Genomic DNA, 25,013 nt, shown 5'->3' with positions numbered 1-25,013 from the left:
AAAAATACAATGTTTTTAAAAATATTCTTCAAAATCTCACATTTCACTAAATTTGTACAGCATAGTATGGATTTCCATCGTATATAAACCAAAATTAGAGTTTGATTCATATAGGCCAAGAAACAAGTTCAACTCTTAATGTGCTACAATGCCACTCTCACTAGCATTGCCATTTGGAGAAGTTGCCTCATCGAAAGAGATTTTTGGCAAGTTGTGTGATGACATTGTCCAATTTAGCACACTCAGAGTAATATCTCAATTCCTCGTCATCCCCTGATTGCATATATAACTTCTATTTACTATCTCATAACAATCTCAGGCTTGACCTTTTCAAAGGCAGTATAATTTCCAGTATTGGATAAACAGATGGAATAAAAAGTACCAGGTCTGGGTTCCATTTAATGTTACAGATGTGCCATTGAGCTGGCCTCTGGTCTTGGTCTCTGGTTTTGATCTTCTTCAACTCCTTTTTCCATTTCATTGTAGGGTCCTTCCCTCATATTATATATATAGTTTTTGCCAGATTGGATGTTTTGGGGTTTGACTGCATTCTAATTACCCCCTTCTACATATTTGCAGTTTTGCTTAGCCACTTTTCATAACCTGGCATTCTTTAAATCCTTGTACTTTTCTGTTATAACTACATGTGTTTTTGAGTCCCATTGACCAACTATTGCCATTAATATAGTTTCTTTTTTAATTTCTATGTACATTTTCTCCATGAATATTGACACTTGATATTATTTTATTTGAACTAAAGCTTTAATATACATTATGGCAGTTGAGTTTTGACTATTATTTGGTGGTGCATTTTGCTATCTAATTTGAATATTAGTGTTGTGTTGCATTTCAAACTTAATTACTGCTGCAAATATGTATTTATTTTATATCTTTATATGTCTTTGTATGACGAACCCAAGGCCCCAATTTCTTGCCTAAACAAGTGAAGAATTCGAACATGAGCCTGAACTGGAAGTGGGAACCTTGGGTAAGAATAATGTTAGAGCTAATATATTATTGAGCAAACTGATTTTATGCTTCATGTTTGATAAACTTTCTGGTTGGAGGGTTACGATAATGGCAGAGTATGCAAATAATTGAGGGAAAATTTTAGGGCGATATGTATAAGGTTGTTACATACCAAAAATTTGACCTAATTAAAACAATTTATAACCATTGAGATGATTAGTTAAAATTATCATTTCTTTTGATCATGTGAAAAGGAAAGTTATAATTAACCATTTATTTCATGTGAACTTGGTCGTTAATAATTATTGTGTATAAGTGTTTAATGAAAATGGTAGTTAACCATTGCTTGATATATTTACTTGATGATGGCAGTTAGCCGCTACTTGATTATATTCACTTGATGATGGTAGTTAACTGTTGTTTTAGTTATCTGTGTTATATTCTAATATTGATTTAAATTGGAAGAATTGGTTATTATTGTGGAAATGTTGCACTGATGGTTGTAGGAGCAGACAAAGTGGAGAAAGCATTGCTAAACCAGATTTAAAGGAATGGGCACTACTCTAGTCCATTGATTCGATTTGTCAGATATGGCCTCTAACTATCTTGGTTAGGGCCTAGCGACTTCATAATAGGGTACATACATTGGACACACATGAGCTTACTTGGAAAACATATAAAAACACTTATATTTTATTCATAATCAAATTTCATCTTTAGAACCATTACCTTGATAATTCAACGATGGCATCTCCATTTCTTCGTCTCTTCATATATATATATATATATATATGTATATATAGACATGCATATATGTATATAAAGCTACGATACCACACTGATAAAAATTCATTAGATCATCTCTATTAGATTGGGTTCCTCTAATCTGTGATCGCGCGTCCTCCTCTCGGTAAACTGTTGAAGAACTTGTTGCCTTCTTTGTTCCCTCTTGATCTTGCTCTTTCATCCTCAATATGTACTAAGTTCCTTGCTAAAAGCCGAGGAATCTGTCCTAGGAGATCATGCACCGCCGGTGGCACGAAGAGTTTTTCGCGTATCGTGCTCTCAGGAATCGTCCTCTTATGGGCTTCCCTTTGCATGTACTGTTCGACCACAACTTCCCACGCTGTCACCAAGTTGCGTGTCAATTGATCCTCCCTAGTTATTTCCTCCTCCCCGTTGCTGTTAGTAATTTGGATGCAAGGTATGAATGGTCTTCCCATTAACCCATCCTGTCTGCTAAAATAGCTCCAGATCCAAACTTAGGCAACGACGCCAAAAATGTAGAGTGGTAATATCACTCAAGTTCACAAATACAAAATAACACAATTGATATACACATGCATAAAACATAGAATGTACCAGTAATACCACAATCCAGTAGGCAAGAAAATGATTTCTTTATTAATACCAGAAAACCCTCGTTCGTACATTACCAATGTTCCAAATATTTATAGACAAATCGGTTAGTTGGAACCCAACCGACACATTTCCTCACCACCTAACTACCCAACTCAACTAGCTTTAACAAGTACTAAACATAATAAGTACTTTATTCTGACTACATATGTATAACCATATACATGCATATGTATGTATATCGGGAGGATATGAGACTAAAATAAATCATAAATTCCCGAATTACGCACGTACAGAGATATATGTATCTAATAGGTATGACCTTGGACAAAATATTAGCATGGTGGCATCATTGCTAAATAATAAATTTATGCATGTTTTTTTTTTCTTTATGTGAATGTCAAATGCACATGGTGCTCCTTGAAACTTTGAATCAGTGAACCAAGAAACCAAAGTTCTTGTTCTAAACTGCCACCTTGGGCCATGACTTCAAGCTTTCTATGTCTATTTCTCCAAGTCGGGACTCATCTTTTTCTTTTCCTTTCCTTATGAACTGCATTCCCTTCCATATGGCTTTGTTCTTTCCAGTTGGCACCTTTTTTTCCATTTGGCTCCCATCACAGAGTGTTACACCAAGCATTGCAATTATACAGAGATCATAGTTTAGAGTCGGGACTACCTGACTTTTGAATTGCGATAATTAGGTTATGTAAAAACTTTTGTTCTTGTCATTTAGATACCATAACCATGATGCAAGTATTGGTTTACTAAAATATGCCATTGCTTTTCCTCAAGCATATTTGGGATGCAAACTGATTTATAATGATAGAGCATGTTTGCCAAGTTTCTTTATTTTCATTAACCAATGTCTATAGCGAACTGATATAAATTGATCAAGAGAAATATGTCTCATATTTTAAACAATAATTCTTTCCATTAATCTGATGATACAAATCTTTGTTCTGAGTCTCAAGACGGCTAAATGCCAATAATTATTTTTCATCTCTGTATTGGCTGATTGACAGCCATGAACTGCAAATGGAGGGTTTCCATAAATGATCAAATGCTTAGGTCTCACCTTGGCTGGATGGCCATGAAAGGGGTGAAGTGGTGAAGAAGGTTCCTGCAAGGGAAATAATAGAATCAGAACTATCGTGATAACTTCTATGCATAGACTTTATGAACTATCAAGTAAGCTCATGTATTGTCCAATTCATATACCTTGTTGTCAAGTCGAGCGGTGGTGATTGGGTAAATCTTTATTTTCTTTAACCAATGTCTATAGTGAACTGATATAAATCAATCAAGAGAACTATGTCTCATATTTTGAGCAGTAACTCTTGCCTTTAATCCGATGATACAAATCTCTATTCTGAGTCTCAAGACGGCTAAATGCCAGTAATTTTTTTTCATCTCTGTATTAGCTGAGTGACAACCATGATCTACAAATGGAAGGTTTCCATAAATGATCAAATGCCTAGGTCTCACCTCGATTAGATGGCCATGAAAGGGGTGAAGAGGTGAATAGGGTTCCTGCAAGGGAAAGAATAGAATCAAAACTATCATGATAACTTCTATGCATAAACTTTATGAACTATCAAGTAAGCTCATGTGTTGTCCAATTCATATACCCTGTTGTCAAGTCAAGCGGTGGTGATCTGGTAACCTAAACCCATCTAAAAACCTTGGCCAAGGTCATTAAAGTTATGCTTGCCTTAAATAGATCACATGATGTCGGTGGCATCGGTTAATCAGGCATTTCCATCTAATAACTGAGCGGACATTCTAAACACTGGTATTGCTTGTATCGCTAGACTAATAGTGCCCCAAGCCTAACCTTGGGGTAGGGAGGGCCTTTGTTGTCAAAAGATTGTGTGGAAATTAAAAAGGTCCGTGGTTAGGAGGTTAAGCCTAAGCTAATGCTTCTCCTCTTACTTGAAAGCTTAGGCTCTCATAACATTATAAGATACCTCAGTTAGATTATGTATGTTCTTCAAATCTTTTCTATGCATCATATTTTTCTCGTAATTATTAAATGTCCAGTTCTTTTGTAATATTACAAAAATCTGTTAGGTCATTTGATTTGCCTTAGCCTTGAGAGGGAACCTATGAGATAAATCCCAAGATTCTCTGCAATGATAACATAGCTTCTTACTCCTCAACTCATTCAGGGTGTCATTGTCCAACTTATTATCCCTTTTTGGTTGAGCATCCTTGTGAAAAGATTTTTTGTCCTTCTCCTTATCCTTCTCCATATGTGAATCCCTATGCTAAAATCTGCTCCTAAAAAAAAAAGGTGCTAAGTCACGAGCCTTCTTAGTGGTCTCTTGTAATGTAGCTGGGTCATGTCCTTTGACCCAACCCCTCAAGGGATCTGAGAGTCCATCCAAAAATAGCACTACTAATCTCCTCTTTGAAATATCTATAACCAACATAGCTAACCTCTGAAATTCACTGATGTATGTCTCAACTAATCCCCGTTGCTTGAGCTATGCCAGCTCTTTAAACTGTAACTTGGGATCCTTGGTATCAAATCTCTCTATGAGTCTCTTAGTGAACTCCTCATAAGATGTGATCTAATTATGCCCCAAGGTTACCATGCCATGGTGCCACCACTCATGTGCCAGACCATCCAAATGAATAGTCACATACTTGATAACCTCCTCTTCATGCTTCAGATTCAGTTGGAAGTATGTATCTGCCTTCTACACCGAAGCTTGTGCAGTCATCTTCCTTGAAGCATTATAATAAGGTAAAGAAAGTTGTTGATGTGAGTTTTTGTATCACTACATAGCATATTAGTAATTGGATATTCGATATAGAGTATCAAACATACAATTCCTCTCTTGAAAAGTTATTGCTCATGGGATATGAGAATAACTCCAATGTTCCTTACACTTGTGGATACTTGCTCAGTTTTATCGATGTGATTTGCTGGTAATCATGTAGGCGTCCTTATGCTATTCATTTGAGGATGACTTGGGCTTTTGGTGAGATGGTGATGATTTTGTATGAGTGCCAGGTGATGTTGATGGTGATGGTGATGGTGGAGGATGTAGCACCAGATAATGTTGATTGCGCGAGGAGACGATAATGGTTCTAATGACTTCTACCTTCCTAACTTTCTTAGAGTGAAATTCAACTACCCAACTACTCGCTATTCTACTCCTACTCCTACGAATGGAAAGGTTAGCAAATGGATGGGGATTGAATCTAATGAAAGCTAACCAGCGGCCCCACCTTCACAGATGCAATGATTCAAAAGAAAAATAAACTAGTTGCCACACAAGGCTTCCCAACAAGCCGCTAGGATGCTAGTGGTCTAGTATTGGTCCCTATCAAACATTCGCTAACATCACCGTACAATTATCCATCTACTTTTACTTTAACAACATGAAATGAAATCCTACTTTAATTTGAGAGATGAGAAGAATCATGCAATATACCAAAATGATCATGTATATCCACCATGCAAGTCACAACAATGAATAGAGAACAATTTTGATAGTTTCTTGGCAACAATCTTCCAACATAACTCCCACACAAATGTTACTCTAACTATTTGGAAGGAGAAACCATGCAATAATACCAAAGGCTCTTAATCACCATGCAAGTCACAACAATGAGAAAGAAAGCGATTTTGGCATTATCTTATGCAACAATTTTCTCTGACCCTTACAAATGAGAGAAAATGGCCTTATATAGAGGCCGAAATTACAACTGACGGTAGAGATCAAAAGCAAAATCAACGATCCGGATTGGATCCTAGAAACCCTAATTAGGGTTACCACTCCATGGCCAATGAGAAGATGCCACCTCATCAATGGACCAATGAAAAAAGTGTAAAAGTGGCAACCAATGAGAAGGCACCAAAATAGCGGCCAATTAGAAAGACACTTTTCCTATTCTAGAAGAAAGAGAAATTGCCACTTGGGCTTACATTGAATGATCTTCTAATATGACTCTCCTCTTTTCTTTCATTCTTTTAGCTAAGGCAATGAACCTAGCTAGCCTTTCGTTGACTTCCTCTATAGGAGTACAAGGTGTGTGCTTTATCTTGAGCTCCGCCGATTTCATCACACTGTTTGCTACTTGTAGTGTCTTCTCATGATCTTTCTCATACTCTTTTGCAAATCCGATGAAAGCATTTAGGGAGGAAAGGGTGTTCAAATGTTTCTTCTTGATAGCAACCCTTCCTAACTCATTCAATCTCGATCCAAGTCTTGTCTCATTGATATCCTCTTCTCTGATACCTTCAAAATCAAGTGCAATCCCAATGTCGCTCATTATGGTTGTAATTGAATTATCGACACTTGGTCTGTGATGTGCAACCACCTTCTGTATATCTTCTTTGCCAAGGGGGAATTGTCCTTCCTTTAGTCTGTCCTTTACCCCTATCATGTCTACTGTACCAATATTGGTGTCAGTTATTTGCTTCATTTTCGAGAAGAAAGGTGTTTTGGGCATCATATCCTCTTTGTCTTTTTTATTGTTTGTCCCGTTAGGATTCTTGCTTGTACTAACATCCTCCATCTCGTCGCCCTATTATGGGATGGTAAAGTGGTGGACAAGTAGACTAGTAGAACCAAGGGAGGCAATCCTTAGACTAAAACGAAAGAAGGAAGTCAGCTTAAGGACCCATTTCAACTCTAAATGACTAAAAGTTACCTCTACCAATAGTCAAATCTTGACTCTTTTGGAATTTAGGATCAAACCTTGAGAATTTCAAACCCTCTTGCAAATAAAAAATTTAAACACTTGAAACTGTCCGCCATTTGTCCACAAAAATTAGACTTTCACCTTGTATCTCCTCTCCAAACTAAAATCGCTTAGGTCTGATGGGAAAAATACAGTCCCCAAATGGAGAAAATCAGACCTCCATCATAGATCACTTATGGCACAAAAATCAGGTTTGCCCTCAAAATTTGCCAAGAGTGGAAAGTTCTGCCTTCAAATCAATTCACCTAAGCATGGGAAGTCTCCAATTTTCCCTCCAAAGTCACCTATGGCATAAATTGCAGCCCTAAGAGGAGGAAAATTGCCAAATATTGCAAAAATCTGCCTCCAAAGGAAATCGCCAAGGTCTGAAAATGGTTGTTTGCAAGAAAAATTGCCCAAAAATGCAAAAAATCTATCTTCCAAAAGAAATCGCCTAGGAAGAGAAGAGCTGCTCCAAATCTAAATTCACCCAAAATGGAGAGAGGACCGCTCTTGCTAAAATCGTCAACACCTTGGGAGGAAAAGTGAGAAGTGAGGAGGAAATGGGAGAGAGGCCTCCTTACTTACCCAACTTTACTATTTCCTCCTAGTTGGCTGACTAGGACGCTAGGAGCAAGAAAAACAATAATTAATGCACAATTATGGCCCTCAATTAAATGCTTAGCTAAATATTAACTTCGCCAAGATGATATTTACTTTTTTAAATTGCCAGTTAGACCAAGATTGCAAAAAAAAAAAAAATAATGCCTTGGAGATGCTAAATGTTTCCATTTAATGACAATTTAGCAATCAATATATCATTAAAATCGGATTTTGGCTAGCCAAAAGCCATTTTTCAATATTAAATTACCAATTTCATTAAAGGCTAAGAAGTTTTCAAGGCAATTTTAATCCATTAAAGACAATTATTTGCAATTTAATTCAAATCGATTTTACTAAGCAATTTTAGTTTTTTTAACACAAATAAAATTATTTTTCTAAAGTCTAAAATCAATTTTGTAATTTGCTTTCATCATAACAAAAATTAATTTTCTCATCAGAAAAAAATTTCAAGATTTTCTAAAAAAGTTCAAATATAACAAAATTTCATATTTTGAAAATTATCCAAATTTACACAATTATATCCAAATTTTCAAAAGAAATCATCTAAGTACAAATTTTACAATTTTATCCTGTCAAATATTGTTTTTGAAAATTTTGTCCAGCCTAAGGATGAAATTGGTCGTTTTGGAAAATCAAGTTGGAACTGGGTGAAAATAAATCTAACCCTCTCCCTACTGGCCTAAAGGTGTCCCAGGCTTAAAATTCTCAAAAATCAAATCAAAATTGTTGGACAATCCAAAAATTTGCCAAGGCGGTTAAAAAAAAGGGGGTCCCCAAAGTTTTGGGGCGATGGTGTGAGTACCTCACAACAAAAGTTTTCCAACTTTTTTTCTCAGCTCAAAGTTTTGATTCCTCCCTCCTGCTCTAGGCATTTGTCTCATCGTTGGGGTGATGGTGTGAGAACCTCACAACAAAAGTTTTCCAACTTTCTTTCTCAGCTCAAAGTTTTGATTCCTCCCTCGTGCTCTAGATATTTGTCTCATCCTCACGTCCATGCAATCTCAGAGGGAAATATCTGCCTGAAACTCTGGTCCACTAGCCTCCCAGTCCTTCCTAAATTGATCCTATAACTTGGTAATCTGTGGTTCGTTTACTCGTTGAACTGGATCTCTGGGTGGAAAGGTGGGTATAAGAGGTCTCGAGCTCGTTGTTTGAGCTGGGCATGCAACATGTCTAAAGTTATCAACCTCATTCCCATTGCTGTCGTGTCCATTATTATTACCATTAAGGTTATTCTTAGGACCATTGTTGTTGCCTTGGCCTCCATTATTATCGATTATTATCATTGCCCCCATTTCCATTGTTTGCATCACCTGGATTAATATTGACACCCATCTGTCTAGCCATAAGCTGCAACATCATATCCATTCGCCTATTCTACTTTTGTTGCATACACTACCCCTCCTCTAACGTACCTAGTAACCTTCCTGCCTTTGCCTAGTCTTGTATTCCTGTCATCTCGGTCACCCATACTGTTGTCTTGTTCAAAGAATATCTCCTCTGTGTCTATATGACTGGATTCTATGTCCACCTGCACAGATGAACTAGACTGCTTGCTTTGTGAGTCCGAATCTTTGTTGTCTTGCTCTGGTATGGTAGAAGTAAATGGCCTTTGTTGCATGCTCAAACATACATTCTTAACTTGTTTTATTTCTAACTTTAGTGTTTTGACATTTTGTCAAACACTTTTCCCTCTATCCGGGTGTTCCAAATTCCCTGTAAGGCTTCCACAGGATGGCAGAACTTAAAGCTCTTATTCCACTATAATAACCACCCATTTTTTTGTTTTTTGAGGAGATTTGTAGATTACTTAGTATTATCAATTAGGATTTATTTTCAACATGACATTTTGACAAACACTTAGAAAACATATAGCGATAAACATGCAAAGTCTAGAACCTCCTTATTTGCTAATAAAATATTGATTTTGCAATTGAAATGTTTAATACAATTGCCTTATTGGGTTGTAGCAAATATTCAGACTGAAATTTAACAATTACAATGCCTAAAATGAACAGTATGATGGAAGGAACCTGAAAGTAGATGCCGCAACGATTTTTGATGAAATGACAGCTCCCCAACCTTTAATCAGCGAGAGTGAACAAGAAACTCAATGCAACACTGTTTTCGTATTGTAGCAAAACACTATTCAAGCGCATTGTAAAAAAACACTATTCAAGCACATTGTAGCAAAACACTATTCACGTGGATTGTAGCAAAATCACTATTCATGTGCACTATAACAAAATCACTATTCACACACAATGTAGCAAAATCACTATTTACGGGCATTATAGAAAATCACTATTCACGCACAGTGTAGCAAAATCACTATTCATGGGACTATAGCAACTTTTGACCTGAACTTTAGAGCTCTCTTCTACTATGTGCGAACTCACCAATAAATCCCTGTAGTGCCTCTCCCATTTGACTTTTGTAAGTTGTCCTGATGGATGCAACTTTGCTGATCTTTTGTTGTGATAGGATCATGATTGTGACCCTGAGTGGTCTACACCGTCAAGGTGTTTGGATTTCTGTTTTTGTATCAGTTGCTTTGTTTATGCTTTTGACTGATCTTTGAGATTATGATGTGATTTTTGGTTCACTGAGGTTTGTGCCAGTGGTTACCAGGATCGATGTGGTATCGTGAGGTTGTTCCGTGATTACCTTGAGATGTGTGCAGAGATTGCACTGTGTACCATTACCATGCTACACTGGACTAGGTTCCTATAGCAGTGGTTAGTCATGTTTATGACTGTGTTTGCTTATGTGTTTTAAATGCCTTTTTAATGCAGAGTAATCAATCATTATTAAATGTGTAAGTAATTAAATGAATTATTCTTGTTGGATTCTTTGGTTATGTGCTGCGGACATTTACCTTGTTATATTTCTGATTAGAGAGATATTTATTACTCATGTTATGTTTACATTTGAGAGGACCCGAGGGTCAGATGCTACACTTTGATTTCCAGTATCATGGATTTTAGACTACTATGCTGTTCAATTAATCATATTGCATGATGATGCCATTTTGAGATGACAGTGTGTTTTATGATGTTATCTGGTTATCTAGTATTTGGACATACCTCTGATTTTGTTATGTGATGGATTTAATGCTATGGTTATTTACTTCATTCCTGCGTTGCTATGCCTTTGCGAACGTGAGTGATGTAAATAGATTATTTTAATATAATTAAATAAATAGTTAAATTAGGTGATTTAATACATTTATTGCTTCGGCTATGTTATTATATGCAATTGCACTTGATCGTGTTGTTTAGTGTGTAGGATTTATATCCCTGGCAGTGGCACATGGAGTTAGTGATTCAGCCATTCATATTTTACCAATGTCGTCCTTGTATGGTCGATGTATCCTTAATTAAATGTTTAAATTAAACCTTTTGGTGATTATTAAATCCAAACTCATTTGCATTATGTGATTAGACCAGTAAGCGTGTTTGTGCATTTAGAAGTTCGCATTGTCGCGAAAGTTGTTTTAGGAGATTTATGTGTTTTTGGGTTTTTGGACTTTTTAATTGATTTATTTTAATTTCTGGCAGCTTTGCCATAGATGAATTCCTATTTATAGGAATAGCCTGTTTTCGTTTGGGTCGATTCGGGGTTTAACTAGATTGGCCTGTTAAATGCCCTAATCGATTATTCACCCAAAAAGTGAATAAGTATCCAAAAGGAATTTAATTCCTCACTTCTCACTTTCAAATTGGAAAGTTGGAGAGTAAAAACCCAAAATCCTCTTCATGAGGATTTACTGTTTTGTTCGTTGTGGGAGCTATGGGCGTGGGATCGTCGTGAGGTTGGGCTCGTTGGATCCAGCTCGGGGAAACCTTGGATTGCCGCGATTTTCAACTACTTCTGCGGGATATTTATTTTATGGTTCAGATTCCCGTTTTGCCCTTTTGGCTGTGAGGTAGGGCTTTCCTGTTTTATTGTTTCTGCTTCTGTTTTTGGTAGCCGTTTGTTTGGAGGCTGAGAACTAGTGTTCCCCTCCGTTTCTGTATGTTAGTTCTACCCGGTTGGGCGGGTATGAACATTTCCCTATTTTTTGGGATGAGGGTTTGGAGTTTTGCACCGTTATGCTGGCCATTTTCGCATATGGTGTCCGATTTCTTTTATTTTTGGATTTTTGGGGTTTTTGAACCCAAAGGCCAAATGAGTTTTAATTTTGAAGTTTTTCCAAAATTTGGGATTTTTACCTCGTTTTGCGTGTCGCCCTGTTTTTTCGAGTTTTCTTGGCACAATGTGGGTCGTGGCCCTGGATGATCCGTTTGGATATCAGTCAGACCACTATTGCACCTTTTGTTGCATTGGGATGCATGTCGCACCCGTACTCTGAACGTTGTGTTCGGTTGAGTGATTTTATACTCGTTATGGTTTTCTTTTGGACCTTTTCCTTGTTTCATGGACATTGGGATTCGTGTAGAATCCATACTCTCGGATTGAGGCCGGTTGAGTAAGTTCATGACTTTTGGTCTTGTTACATCATTGGGATTCGTGCAGAATCCATACTCTCGGATTGAGGCCGGTTGAGTGATTTCATGATGTATGATTTTATTGGCTTTGGGATTCATGTAGAATCCGTCCTTCCCGTGTTGCTTTTAGTTGGGTGTTTTCTTTGCATTATGTTCTCATTCCTGTCCTTGTGTTATGATCTTCGTGATGGTGGTGTGCCACACACGAGTACGTGCGCGTACATTTGTTGGGTGACTTGCGAGGCCCGATCTTCTGTGGATTTGCCGGAAGTTATGATCATTGGGGTTGGGATGGGAGTATGCATGCCCACGGGCACTTGTCGTAGGATGAGCATGGGTAGGGCAGGGTAGCATATGGAGGGGGCTTCTATCCTGTAACCTGGTGACTACTTCCTGGTTGGCAGAGGAAGTTTTAAATAAGTGATAATTAAATTAAAACTTTGGGTGGTAATAAATACAAGATAATTAAAATGTGTGGATTGTGCGCCTTCCGTCGTGAAGAGTAGCTGCTCTAGGTTGTGCACCTTCTGTTGAGAAGAGTAGCTGCCTATACTAGCTTGGGCTTGTCGATGCCAAGCGACTCTCCATGATGTCAGCCCCTACTTAGCAGCCTTTTGAGTGTCTGACCAGGACCTTTACTCCTTGCATTGTCTTAGGTTCTTGGTTGCAACCATCATACTGTCTGGCGTGAGTGTTAGCCATGGATGTTGTGTTTTATGTGTGTTTGTGGTTGGATCATTATCTCCATCAGCACGGCGAGTGTGGACTTACGGGTGCCACGTGGTTGGGAGGCGTAGCTACCTTTACCACTGCTAGGGATCGGTGTACAGAGACGATCTTTTGTCCTAGTGCGACCGTTGCTAGATGTCTTCACTTAGTACTTCGGGTTCTGGAGTATGCTTTCTTGTGATTTATGCTTCCATTGGGATGCTTGTATATCATGTTTAGATGATGTTATTTTATTTGGCGCATTCCCTTATTATGATGTTTAGCATATGATTAGATGCTGTGAATTATTGTATTAGCATATCTGTTGCTTATTGCTGTTTAGCATGTGATAGGTGATGTTATCTACTGTAGGATTATCTTATGCTTTTCTACTAGCATGTTAGATTTCCTTATGCTGTTGTTACGCATGTTTTAGTAGTGACGTCCCTATTACGACAGTACTGACAATTTGGTCAGTGGCTTAGGATGTTACGCGCGGGGGATGGCTAGGACCCATGACGGTCTTATGATGCTATTGACGGTTGGGAGGAACCGCGTACTTAGTTTGGTTGTTTTGTTCCTGAGATGTATTTTTGTACATTGCGATGATGCTTTTGATCTCTGCGATGTTTATATTCAGTGTGTTCTTTGTTGCTATAGCTTAGATGGTTTGATGTTCTTCTTTCTGTGTTATTCTTGCACTCGAGTGTTCATTCCTCGAGCCTTTGTGGATCCGGTACTCCCTAGTGTGGAGGTTCTTTGCTCTATTTTGGTCTTTTTTGCTTCTGGGAGTGTTTTTGTGTTTCTATGGGCGACATTTGTTCAGCATTGTGCGACACTGATAAAGTATCGCACGACCATAGAAAGAATGTCGTACGATACTATAAAGTGTCGCACAAATTATTGGAGAAGTGTCATACGACACTGGAAGAGTGTCGCATGGCTTTATGAGAAATGTCACGTGATACTTTTTCAGTATCGCACGCCTTCTTGGGAAGTGTCGCACGGAGTAAGGGAGAAGTGTCGCCCTCCCTTAGTGAAAAGTGTCTCACGATTTTTGTGAAAAACCTGCACGTGCCATCAACGGGCACTTTTCTTCTTGATCCGAGCTTTTTGAGAGTGGTTTTGGATACCCTTTTGGGCGTTCTTCAAGCCTATGTTGTTGCATTTTGAATTCTGTCGGTTTCTCTTGAAATCGAGTTTTCGTGTTTCTGTGTTAGTCTCTTGGGGTTTAAAATATATTGTTTAAGTATAAGGTCCTTATACTTAAGATATATTTTAATATATGCGACAAATCGTTTGAGATAGGTTTCAGACCTCTCGGAGATAAGTTATGGATTCTAGGAAATTTCAGGGCTTCAGAAATCCAGACTTAGCCAATTTTCAGGGCTTCAGGATTTTAGGCTTAGCCAAATTTCGAGATTTTGTATTTTACCCCAGCTTGGTGTTTTGTTGATGAGTGGTCATTTCTTGTGCCTTCATCTTGTTGGGGTGGTTGTTGGCTTTTGTTTGGGTGTGTCAGTTGGGTAGTGGCGTTCGGAGATTCGTTGGTTGTCGGGATTGTGTTGAAGTCTTCCGTTGCGATCTTTGTGATCCCTGTATGATGTTGTTTTGTGCATTCATACTTGTTAAAAAAAAAATATCTTGGCTTGATTTGAATCCTTGTTTCCAAGGATCTCTGGGCGGGGCATTACAATCCCACTGTGTTTTCCTAAATGAAAACACCTGATAATTCTCCTGATCGTGTCTTTCAAAAATGAAGAGAATGCTAGCAAAGAGGGATTTTGTCCTCCAAGCTGAAATATCCCGAGCAGGATATTTGCTAATTTTTCCTTTCAACAATACACTCAAAAATAAAACATTGCAGATAGCGTCCAGCACAAATGAATCCAGTACAATAGCTGACAGATGTTTAACCAGTTCTTCTTAATAATAATGTTCAAACTTAGAAATAGGCAATTGGAATACAATACGATGTTTAAACCAGAAGATTCTTCACAAATTAATGACTAGTTCCTTTCAGAATAATATTCATACTTCCAGGCATATATAGAAATGCATTACAGACTTATAATGTTAAAACTAGAAACTTCCATACAACTCTGCAAATACGTTATTGTATTATACAAAAGCAATACAATAACCAGTACACAAAAAACTAATCCTGAATACAAATTTAACAGTTAGATTGCAATGCTAGGATAAGAAACTATAAGCGCGAATGAAACACTTGAAATGATGTTTCTTGGGACAATGGGTTTGCGTCCACTGCCTGCTAGCATGAGGGGCTACGTCCTCTAACTAGTTGAAAGCTGAAGCTTTCTGAGACTCTCACAAGAGAGGAAATTGAACTGAATAATAAAATCAAGCATGCCTAGCCATGAGTCTCTTTCCTCTTTTAATACACAAATTGAGACTTTTTGACTCCCCTTTGGCCTTCGTCCTATTCCTTGTGACTCTTCAACTTCTCTCTAATAAATCTCTCTGATAAATTGTCTTATTCCTCCTCGTCCTCTTGTGACCACATGAAATATTAATTTGACCTTTAATAATAAATCTCCTGCTTACATAGTCAAATTTACTATTGTAAATTTGTTCCTTCTTAATAATTCTAACGTCCTCAAATAAGGGACATTACAAATCTCCCCTCCTTGAGATTGCTTGTCCTCAAGCAATATGCAACAGGATCCCATATAAATCTGTAGTTAATCTAGTAGCCCAAATTGACAACAACCCTGATGAAATTGTTAAGCACAGTACCACTCTGCAAAACACCTTTCAATCGAATTCTTGGATCCCATATTACTCTTTGAAGAAACGTTACGCCTGTAAACTGATCAACATTGATCATCACCATAATCAACCTCAAACTGAATAGAACCACAATAAAATCCTCGTCCAACCATAGATACAATCTGCCAACACCTGGATCCCAAACTCTGTTATGCTGCCTCGCTGCTATGATGATATAGAAATATATCCAGGGTCCATGTATAGTCCAGTAGAATGTGAGGACTTGACTTGGATGATGTAAGAAATGAGTTGCTCAAAAGCTGAAACCAACATCCCATGGACATCCGAATTCATACTATCATCATCAACTTGGAGAATTCTCTAGCTCATAGGAGCTATGAATATGAAGAATGCTAAGAATCTACCCACAAACCTCACATAAATACTCCCCCGAGAACTGTTTAGAGGTTGATGTAAAAAATTCACCCAACTCTTGAATGGGGTGAAATCGAAAAATATGTTGGGGCTGATCAAATGATAAGCAATAGAAGTTGATTCATCATTCCCATGCTAAGAACCGGATTCACTGCTAGAATCTAAGCCAGGATCCCAAAGTTTGAAATCTTCCTCTTCATGGCGATCAAGAGATGATCCCTCATTTAACACAAAAAGAGGATTGTCGGACATCCAATCAGCAACAACTTCAAACAAAAGGTTGTCAACAAGCTGAAAGTGTTCTGAAGTTTTGCTACTTAACCATTTGGGGCAGTTATCCAAGTCATATATTTATTGAATGCTTTCAAGTTCGTCAATGACTCCTTGGAAGAACTCCTACCTCATTCTACTCTCATGTTCTCGAGAGTGATTCATGGTTCTAATTTGATTTTCTGCCTTTTGAGGAGAAAATCGGGCATCATCTAATGACTCATGAGTATCCTTAAGCTCCCTTTTGAGCTCCATAATCTCATTCCTTTTTTTATCCAGCTGATCAACATGAATTTCAGCAATCTTAAGAATATAATCCCTGTCGGACAGCAGATGTAAGTAATCTGATTTCATAGTCTCGAGGGTTGTTTTGACCTTTTGTAAATCGATCACATGTCAGTCACCTTCCCCTTCCCTTGGGACCTTCTTGTAGAGCTCCTCTACCAATTCGTGGGTACTGTCATACTGCACCAAAGATGCCACAACCATGTCTTTACTAACCTTCAGTTGATTTTGTATGACATGTATTTCATTATCTACCTGCTAAAACTGTTTATTGTCTTGTAGTGTCATCTTAGGTTGTTCCTTTAAATTTCTGTCATGGATGTAGGAAATATATGGTTCATCGCCTAGAATTTCCAATCTGCTATTACCTTGTGTGCAACCTTCTATATCGACTTGTTCGTCAAGGCTAATCTCCCATTCACCAACATAGAAACTTACAACCTGCGTAACATCACTTACGAAATCATGAGGAGGCTATAAATCAATGGTGATTGATAGTTCTTTTTTTTCAAGACCATCAATTTGAAGATTTTGACCTGCTGGAAATTCCTCATACACATTTTTGTCCTGATCTTTTGCAAGGATATCTTGAGCTAATTCAAAATGCTTCCTTTTTGTCATGTCAGTCCTATTTTGGTGCTCTAAATGAAAATCCAAGTAATCATTGAATGATAACTCATTCTGAATTTTGGTAGGAAGTTCTTCACACTCTCCATAAATCTCAAGGATTTCTGTTCTCATGTCGGCTTCAGACTTCTGGGCTAACTGCTCTTGTAGTTTCATTGTATCTTTTAAGATTTTACCCCAAAATTCTTTATTTGCCAATTATCAAAATGGATGCCCCTTGGAATTGAGGGAAACCGGTGTACAAAATTTTTTAACAACGCTGTTGTATGTAATGTCCCAGGCTATGGTTAATAGATTTTCAACAAGAAACAACTGCGAATATGCCCTAATATGAAGTCTGTACAGTTCAGGAATTGCTTTTGGAGTGGCCATACAGTGATTGAGGATGAGCTATAGTGTCTGTACGGAATCAAACTGGAAGTGGTGAAGTGAAGGGTACTCGTACATGGTATGGCCGTACGGTGGGCTGAAGCAGCCGTACGGTATGGGGAGTGTGATGTACGGTGAAGGGACACCTATATGGTGACTGGCTGTACGTTGCAACAAATGGCCGTACGGTGGAAATTAAGGGCTGTACGATAGGTCTTCTTGTTTGGCTGTACTTTATGTTAATGATGCCATACGTGGGGAAGAACTTCTAGGCCGTACATTGATATGGAAATGATGAAAGTGTGGGGTGAAGTGGAAAATGTGGGGTGAGGTGTGAAAGTCGTAATAGCAGAGAGAGATCCGTACTAAATGCTTGGATACCACATGTTACATATATGAATGCATAATTCGTTCATACACCATACAAGAGGATCAGAGACTCGAATATGAATTATTTCCTTCAATATTTGCCGAAAGATACACAAATAGAATAGAGTGAGGGTTGAATCCCACCGAAATCGCACGAGTCAAATAGGGAAGATCTTTCACTTCTGAAATGGCGAACAACAGTGAATTCCCAACAGGAATTTGCAGTAAAAAGAAATATAATCAAAAGCATACCTACAGACTTCCTACAAGTCGTGCTTAAATACCCATCGGGAGAACCTTTCCAAGGGTGTACAAAGATAGCCGACGGCGGCATAAACTACAAAAACAAAATAAAAATGGGTCTGAGATAAAATAAATCAATTGGCCCGTTATAAAGATTAATTTATTATTTGTTTTATAACAGGAACATTGCATTGTAGCACTTTGGAAAATGTTATAACAAGGAACGTCCTGAGTGTTTTGGTATCATCTTCATTTGAAGAAAATTCCAGAGTTTCTACAATGTCATCCAATTGCTGCTTCATCATGTTAATAGGACTTGTGGGGCATTTTGGAGTCGGAAGCAACATCTTTATTTGACTTCTTTTTAGGCAGCAATTCTTGTTAAATACTCTAGCTCCTCTTCAACGTCATCGTGATCACTTTCATCACTAGCCCTAGAGAAATCCTTTGTTAAGTGTGTACCTTTGTCATCCACAGCATTAAAACTAGATTCTCATAGATTGGCTTTTCTTTTCTTTGACCTTTGTTGCAGAATAAACATATATCGTGACCAGCTTCCTTATCCATCTGAAGAAACATTGCTACAGAAGTTTGATCCTTAAGTGCGGAGGAAATCTCTTCCCGCTTTCTATCAATATAGTCATTATAATTTTATTTATTTTTCAACATGCTCTAAGAATTGCTTTACTTGTTGATGAGACTTGTCAATTTTAGTATATCTGTTGGATTGACGCAATCGAACAAGCGGAATAAATGCCAACTCGTGGAAAGATACAAAATAACTCCATTGAGTCAAATGTTCAGCTAAATGCTCAAGCACAGATAAAACACATTTTTGAAAAGTCAAGAGATTTCCCAACTCCTTCAATAGGCGGCCTATTTAATTCTTGAACCCAATATAGGCAAGCTTTAAAAGATAAAATCCCAAATTCCAATTCAATTCAAATCCTCACTCACGGCAAAATTCAATTTCTAAATTCAAAGTAATAGATGCCTTGGAAAGCAAGCATGACAAATTCCCTGAAGCAACGTAGATACCAGAAGCATTTATAATTGAAGTTCTACCTCCTATATCCAAACATGTTCGAAGGTACCTATCCTCAATCCCACTGATAGCCAATGGAAAATATATACCTTTTAAAATTGCACTGTAGACATCATAGTTTCAGAGACCACCCGATGGTTTTGTTTCATGTGATTATGTAACAGTCGCCTCATAACCGCAGAATCTCCCATTATGCCCAAGTTGGACTCGTTATGATGTCATTGTCCTTCACGGTAATCATTAACAGGTTGGTTTCACCTAATGGAAAGAACTCCTACGGTAACACCCCACCTTCATTATTTCTTAACCTGTGACAATCTGACACTCAACAAAAAAAACCCCCAAGAATGCTCTTGCAATGATATAATCCTTATTCGATAACTTTGAACTCGAGTCGTTTGATATTGCCTTTAGAATTTGGAGAGACACCCGCAACGTGTAATGTGTTCACGTTATAGTGTCTGCTCATTACCGAGCGCTTGGAGATATATCACGACTCAATTTATTTTTAAATAATACTTTGTATGGTGATTTCAATCCTATCGACTGGGCATCGTCTTTAATAAAGTAGAGAAGTATCCTTTGTTGCTTCAACTTCCTGTGTGATCATGATAATGGTGACTGTCGTTTCTGGAGTTGCAGTGCCGTAAGGCCCAACTCGTCAACACTTCTAGATGCTTGATCAAATTGTTATCCTCCACTATGACTTTGTTAGTCTAGAGTGTATTATTGACAGAAGCTGCAGTGTGCTATGGGAGAGACAACTTCATGCGGATACCAAGAGCAAGGACGTGAAAACATCAATAATACCTCCCATGAGCACTTCCAGTCAATACGCCATGTTCTTGCAGTAGCCAACTAATAGCACATACCCTGTCCCCGGTTACCACCAATGCCTCTGCTATCCTCAGTATTACTTTTGATGATCAACCTTCAACAGATGATATTCACGTGCAGGATGTTTACGTAGAAATGAACTTATGCCGGTTTGTGCCTGTTATCTATCTTGTGAACCCACTATATAGAAGCCTGCTGCCAATGTATAAACTGAGATGATAAGGACTGCACTTACGTTAAACTCCTCACGATTCTTTTGTATCAATGTTAGGGGTATTCAACGTCTTTACAAACCCTCTAACCTCTGTGCATTATACCTGTTATCAACTCTGACCTACTATTTCTGAATGAGATAAACATGTGTGGAATCCATCATGGAAGAAATGTAGGTGACTTCTCTTCTGCCGTGGGGTGACTGGTCTCTCCCATTGCCGTCCAAACTCCAACTAAGCTTCCCTTAGACTCAAGGCCCTTAGTGTTCAGAGGGTCATGTAAAATCTCAGACAAAGAATATATTAATACTTCAACTTAGTAAGATTCTGTAATTGTTTAAGAGCCTTCATGCAACACAAAATTGGCTCTGATAAGCCTTTATGAAAATCTACCTCTGCTAAAACTTTGGTATGCAAATCTGACCCTTCCGGATGACAGCGTACACGGCTCTATTATAATTTCACAGGTTGGCAGGAAGACTAGCTCTGATACCACTGAAATATTTGCTGATTTTTCCTTTCAACAATACACTCAGAAATAAAACATTGCAGATAGTTTCCAGCACAAACGAATCTAGTACAATAGCCAACAGATGTTTAACTAGTTCTTCTTAATAATAATATTCAAACTCAGAAATAGGCGATTGGAATACAATACGATGTTTAAACTAGAAGATTCTTCACAAATTAATAATCAGTTCCTTTCAGAATAATATCCAGACTTCCAAGCATATAGAAATGCATTACAAACTTATAATGTTAAAACTAGAAACTTCCATACAACTCTGCAAATACGTTATTGTATTATACAATAGCAATACAATAACTAGTACACAAAAAACCAATCCTAAATACAAATTTAATAGTCAGATTGCAATGCTAGGATAAGAACTTGTAAGGGCGAATGAAACACCTGAAATGATGTTTTCCGGGACAATGGGTTTGCACGAGGGGCTACGTCCTCCAACTAGCTGAAAGCTGAAGCTTTCTGAGACTCTCACAAGAGAGGAAATTGAACTGAATAATAAAATCAAGCATGCCCAGCCATGAGTCTCTTTCCCTTTTTAATACACAAACTGAGACTTTTTGACTCCCCTCTGGCCTTTGTCCTATTTCTTGTGACCCATCAACTTCTTTTTGATAAATTGTCTTATTCCTCTTCATCCTCTTGTGACCACATGGAATATTAATTTGACCTTTAATAATAAATCTTCAGCTTACATAGTCAAATTTAATATTGTAAATTCGTTCCTTCATAATAATTCTAATGTCCCCAAAGAAGGGACATTACACAAGCCCAACAATTAGATTTCCCAGAAATCCAATAGCATAATAGTAATATTATTCAAGCATGCCTCAACTCATTCTAGCTAAGAGAATATAAAGTCCTCAAGGAAGTCAGCTTCATTTGCATAAGCAATGTGGGATAAATGGGAAACACCTTTTTAAAACAACTTTATAATAAATTGACTTAAGTGATAAGTCTTCTATTTAATTATCACTTTATAATAAAGTAAAATAACTTTGACATTAAAATAATATAAGAGTTGAACTCAAAATACCATGTATGATAGCTCGTTGGAAAGAGCTCAACCAAATCCACCAAGCCGAACACTTGAAATTTCCATATCAGTTGACTCCCACTAACTTACTAAAAATATTAACTCCTGAAAATACTGCCAAATGAGCTCCCTAATCACTTCATTAGCCTATGGAAGCTCCTATCATAGGCTAATCTACTGACCCTGATGGTCACATTAAGTAGGGGACATTACAGCGCAAATGCAAGAGATGCCCTTATCATCAAAATCCAAAGGAAAGATAAGATATCAATGTGATAAAGAGTTGGCTCTTGCAACTCCACAATTAGTTGCATCTGTTCTTGACAATGTAGTGGACATGACTGATTTTTTGCGAAGAGTTGAAAATCTTGTTGGTCATGAGATGAAGCGCATCAAAAGAAGTAACATTCATTTGGTGTCTGCATTTCCTATGGTAGCCATGGAACTTGATTTTGTTCTTGGATGTGCATGACGTCTTACTCCAAAGACAAAGACTATCAAGGATGCAAACGACAAGGTTGTCATTAACCTTGATCCAGGGGTCATTGAATAGATCTTTAAAGTACCACATAAAGCAGAGAGTGCAGACCTAACCAAGGAATCCTCTTTGGCATGTTGGAATGGGCAAAAAGGTGATTATCAGACGTGTTGTCCTGTATTTTGTCACCATAAAATGTTGGTAATAGCACGAAACTTTTTAAAGCTAGTTTCGCATTTCTCTAAGCTGAAATTTGATATTCAATTGCTTGATGTTGATCAATCGATCCATTTCAATTCGTATATCAAATCATTTTATTGAAGGCCTTCGTCAAGTCTTTTTCGTTTTGCCTTCTGTCGAGCCTTTGCTTGATTTTTGAAGCCTTCATCGTCCTTTTCTTTGCTTTTGAGTTTGCATTTGCTTGATTTTAATCCTTTGGTTTTGCTCATGTTACGCCTTTTATTTTTCCCTTCGATTCGGCATAACCTAGAGGTCAATCAGAGTTGTTAGTCAAGAGATATGGCCATTTTAGTGCCCAAAAAGTGGACTTTTTGATGCAACAACACGAATTAAAAATATCATGTTATATTTCTAATTTGATATTCACTTTTTGAAAAATATAACTTAAAATCACTTAATGTCATGTTTTTAAGTTACTTTATCTTTTCAATTTTCACTTAAAGTAAGTATAGTGCACTTTATGTTATATTTTTAAGTTGAGTTACTTTTTGATTTTTCATATAGATCAATTTAATTTTTAGCATTTAAATCAAATGCTCTAGTAAATATTACTTTTAAATGATATTTACATGTTATATTGTTAATATGATATGTAAATATAATTTATGTCCCACTTAAGTAATATTTTAATGAATTTAAATTGACATGTGCTAATTAAATCAGTTAAAGTTTTTAAAAGTGGACATTTTATATGCAATTACATGTAAAATCCATCAAAAGTGGACATTTTATATGCTATTACATGCAAAATCTATCAAAAGTGGACATTTTACGTGTCACTGCATATAAAGTTCAACTTGTTATCAAAAGTGGAGATTTTACGTGTCACTGCATATAAAGTTCAACTTGTTATCAAAAGTGAACCTTTTTGATGTCATTACATTAGAAGGTTATCATGTAAGTGGACCTTTTTGATGTAATTGCATCAAAAGTGAAGTTTTCATGTCTTTGCATCTAAAATGTTAGATGTCACTTAAAATATGTAATAACACCCAAAAGGTCCGATTTTGATGACTTACACATTTTAAAACATGCAGTTGACCCAAAAAGGTCTGATTTTAACCAAAAACATGTTTTAATATGTGCAATGACCTCCAAAAAGTTTGATTTTGAAAAACATGTTCTTGCCCTCCAAGAACCCAATTTTGATCATAACTTGAGATTTTCTCAATTGATTTGCACAAGATTTCTTCCATTAGGGTCGTTTTTGCTTGGCAATGGATTTCTTAACATAAAAAATGGATTCATCTTGCTAAAAAACATTTTTCCAAACTCCCTCTAAGGGCATGTTTTTGGAATTTTTTTCAAAAAAATCCATTTTTAATACATGTTTTTGCTCCAATCCAAATTGATTTGGCATTTTAAGCGTTTGTTATTGCATTGTGATACACATTTTCAACTTTAGAAGTCACAACATTTTTGTTTCATGTCTTTTTGTGAATCCCGTTTTTGCTTAAAATGCCCAAAAAATTGAGGTTTAAATCCACTTTTATGCATTTTGAAGCCACTTTTTTGCATTTTGATCCATGTATATGCATTTGGGAAAGTTGTTTTGGCATTCACAAGTCAAAAAAGACTAAAAAACATGCACTTTTTGGCCACGTTTTTGCAAAAACGGCTCAGATTTTTGCATTAAAAAGTCATTTTTTGTTCAAAAAACTCAAAAAAATGCATTTCCAGTTCATACCTTTGGTTAAGAGGGATTGTTTTTTGAGTTTTAAATGCATAATATTGTTTTTGGAGACCATTTATTTGGCACTTTCATGTCAAATTCGTCCCTTCATTGCTCATTAATTTTTGTTAAATGCAAGTACAGAAAAAGTCAAGAAGTTGTTTGAAAAACCAGATTTGAGAAAGAATTGGTCTGCAAGTCTATAAAACTTGCTATTTTGGCTCTTTAATCTCCAAGTAAGTGGACATTTTCAAACTTGCTCATCAATTCGTGCTTATCTTGCTATTTCCATGCATATTTTAGCTTGAAATTGCACATTTGTACATATATATGCTATGAAAAGTGCATTTTGCCTTTAAAAATGATGAAAACTCTCATTTTCACACTTTTGAAATTTTTCTTAATTCCAAATTCGAATTTAAGTGTTGAAGTGCTAGCATCTTGACATGTTTGAGATTTTTGCCAAAGACATGTTTGTTTTTGTGCTTTGTGCTTGCTTGTTAGTTTTCTCCACTTTGGAGAAGTTACAAGTTCTTTCCCAAGAACTTGTTTTTGCTTCACTTCATGTGAAAGCATCATCACATTTCACTTCCATTTTCCATGTCACAACACATTGCATCTCATCCAACAAATGCGATTACATGTTTGCCATCTCATTCACCATCCGCACATGCATATAATCCCATTTTCCGCTTCCATTTTCATTCTTGTTTCTCCATATGCATTCACGTCTTCATGAGCAAATATATGTTTTTCCACTTCCCATGTCAGTACATGTTTTGCATCTC

The 25,013-nt window shown here is 37.1% G+C and overlaps 1 protein-coding gene across 3 annotated transcripts in view; it reads left to right on the top strand.

The window, feature by feature from the left end:
- LOC149555031 (uncharacterized) overlaps positions 1 to 25,013 on the top strand; it is a 170,865-nt gene that overhangs the window by 31,880 nt on the left and 113,972 nt on the right. The gene's annotated exons all lie outside the window — the stretch shown is intronic.

The sequence above is a fragment of the Cupressus sempervirens genome, chromosome 5, assembly GCF_028749045.1.
Source record: "Cupressus sempervirens isolate cs-2001-9-10 chromosome 5, ASM2874904v1, whole genome shotgun sequence".
Lineage (NCBI taxonomy): Eukaryota > Viridiplantae > Streptophyta > Pinopsida > Cupressales > Cupressaceae > Cupressus > Cupressus sempervirens.
This window is presented reverse-complemented; position numbering and strand designations above follow the sequence as displayed.